The 2,959-nt window shown below is 36.6% G+C and overlaps 1 pseudogene; it reads left to right on the top strand.

Annotated features, from left to right (window-relative positions):
- The first annotated feature begins 258 nt into the window (after positions 1–258).
- LOC129032936 (heterogeneous nuclear ribonucleoprotein A1-like) lies at positions 259–1,264 on the top strand (annotated as a pseudogene).
- The last annotated feature ends 1,695 nt before the right edge of the window (positions 1,265–2,959 follow it).

Genomic DNA, 2,959 nt, shown 5'->3' with positions numbered 1-2,959 from the left:
GTGATGTGTGAAAAAATTGCCTGTTGAAGTAGAGATAATAGCCATCGTTTTACTGAAAATCAGCACTAGTTTGAAAGAAACATTTGGAAAAAAAAGTTCTAAATGAAATTTGTAATAGCAGAGAAAAAGTAATCTGTGAAAACACATAACTTTTTCAAATATTAAGAAATATTGCTGAAATACGTTTGTCAGCGGCTCCTTTCTGCTGGTGGACGCCGCCAAGGAGGCATCGTTAAAGTGTCTCTTCTCCCTGCTGTCATGTCTAAGTCAGAGTCTCCTAAAGACCCCGAACAGCTGAGGAAACTCTTCATTGGAGGCATGAGCTTTGAAACAACCAATGAGAGCCTGAGGAGCCATTTTGAGCAATGGGGAACTCTCACAGACTGTGTGGTAATGAGAGATTCAAACACCAAGCGCTCCAGGGGCTTTGGGTTTGTCATCTATGCCACTGTGGAGGAGGTGGATGCAGCCATGAATGCAAGGCCACACAAGGTGGATAGAAGAGTTGTGGAACCAAAGAGAGCTGTCTCAAGAGGAGATTCTCAAAGACCAGGTGCCCATTTAACTGTGGAAAAGATATTTGCTGGTGGCATTAAAGAAGATGCTGAAGAACATCACCTAAGAGATTATTTTGAACAGCATGGAAAAACTGAAGTGACTGAAATCATGACTGACCAAGGCAATGGCAAGAAAAGGGGCTTTGACTCTGTAACTATTGATGACCATGATTCAGTGGATAAGACTGTCATTCAGAAATACCATACTGTGAATGGCCACAATGGTGAAGTTAGGAAAGCCCTGTCAAAGCAGGAGATGGCTTAGTGCTTCTTCCAGCCAAAGAGGTCGAAGTGGTTCTGGAAACTTTGGTTGTGGTCGTGAAGGTGGTTTTGGTGGGAATGACAACTTTGGTCGTGGAGGAAACTTCAGTGGTCATGGTGGCTTTGGTGGCAGCCGTGGTGGTGGTGGATATGGTGGCAGTGGGGATGGTTATAACAGATTTGGTAATAATGGAAGCAATTTTGGAGGTGGTGGAAGCCATAATGATTTTGGCAGTTACAACAATCAGTCTTCAAATTTTGGACCCATGATGGGAGGAAATTTTGGAGGCAGAAGCTCTGGCCCCTATGATGGTGGAGGCCAATACTTTGCCAAACCACTAAACCAAGGTAGTTATGGCAGTTCCAGTAGCAGCAGTAGCTATGGCAGTGGCAGAGATTTTAATTGGGAAACAAAGCTTAGCAGGAAAGGAAAGCCAGAGAAGTGACAGGGAAGCTACAGGTTATAACAGATTTTTGAACTCAGCCAAGCACAGTGGTGGCAGGGCCTAGCTGCTACAGAGAAGACATGTTTTAAATAAATCCTCATGTGTATGGGCAAAAACCTCGAGGACTATATTTGTGACTAATTGTACAACAGGTTATTTTAGTTTTAGTTTCTGTTCTGTGGAAAGTGTAAAGCATTCCAACAAAGGGTGTATACATATATATATACATATATATACACACATATATACACACATATATACACACATATATATACATATATACACACATATATATATGCACACACACATATATATATACATATATATATGTATATATATATTTGCACCATAAATGTATGGTAGTCTGATCGTGACACAGAATGAATGTCTCTTTTTTTTAATGTGCTGTGCAAAGTTAGTCTACTCTGAAGCCATCTTGGTAAATTTCCCCAACAGTGTGAAGTTAGAATTCCTTCAGGGTGATGCCAGGTTCTATTTGGAATTTATATGCAACCTGCTTGGGTGGAGAAGCCATTGTCTTTAGAAACCTTGGTGTAGTTGAACTGATAGTTACTGTTGTGACCTGGAGTTTACCATTAAAAGAGATTACCCAAACAAAATCATGGAACTAATGGTTATAAAAATGATTGTTGGCACGTCCTATGCAATATGTCTAAATTGAATAATTGGACCAGATAAAATTATAGATGGGAATAAAGTTTGTGTATCATCCATTATCATGTGTAATCAATAAATGATTTCATTCTCTTGAAAAAAAGAAATATTGCTTTACTATGTATAATACTATGGCTTAAATTGATTTCCTAAATTACTGAACCTAAATGATGATAACTTTCTTCTCTATCATCATTAAAATATTTACCAAGCCTTTGCTTACATAAGGCACTTAGTAAGAGTAGGCAAAGTTAGAAAGATAATCCTTGAACACATAGAATTCATTATTAAACAAAAATTTTCCATGCTGATATAAATAATAGCTAAAATGTATTAAGCACATACCATGTGGCAGCACTGTTCTTTGCATTTAATCTTTTATAGTTATATGCTATTATACATAAAATCTTGTTTTTCAGATGAGGGAAGATGGGGCACGAAGAGGTTAATCTAATGCCTACATAATTAGTAAGTGAAACATTTAGGATTCAAACTCAGAGCCCATAATCTTAACCATTATGATATCCAGCCTTTGAAGAATCAACTTGACTTGATTAGATGCGGTTGATGTTTTTAAATATTAGGTTTAAAAAATGTTTTGTGTGTGCATGTGTGAAATCTTCTACAAGAGTATTAGCTTTAAAGAGACCACATAATATTGCTGTATGTGGAGAAATAGACAGAAACTGGAAACAGAAAATCAGGAAGTATGCTTTTTACTAGTTGAAGGTGTAAGAGAGTTTGGGGAAAAGTCTATATTAGTATTTTAGAATAAAGGACCTTTAAAATCATATTAATAAATGCACTTATTTTACTTCAACAGTGAAGTTTTACCAGATTGCCACCTATTTTAAATATAACCTTTGTATTTAATTTATACTAAATGTATTATATATATTTCTTCCCCCCCCCCAAGCAGGAAGGCTTCTGATCTTTCTAAAATAAGCCATTATTTCATTTCTTTAAGAACAATTTTTTAAATTTACATTTTCTTTTCTATTATTCTGTGAACAATAAGAA

This window comes from Pongo pygmaeus, chromosome 2 (genome assembly GCF_028885625.2).
Source record: "Pongo pygmaeus isolate AG05252 chromosome 2, NHGRI_mPonPyg2-v2.0_pri, whole genome shotgun sequence".
Classification (NCBI taxonomy): domain Eukaryota; kingdom Metazoa; phylum Chordata; class Mammalia; order Primates; family Hominidae; genus Pongo; species Pongo pygmaeus.
This window is presented reverse-complemented; position numbering and strand designations above follow the sequence as displayed.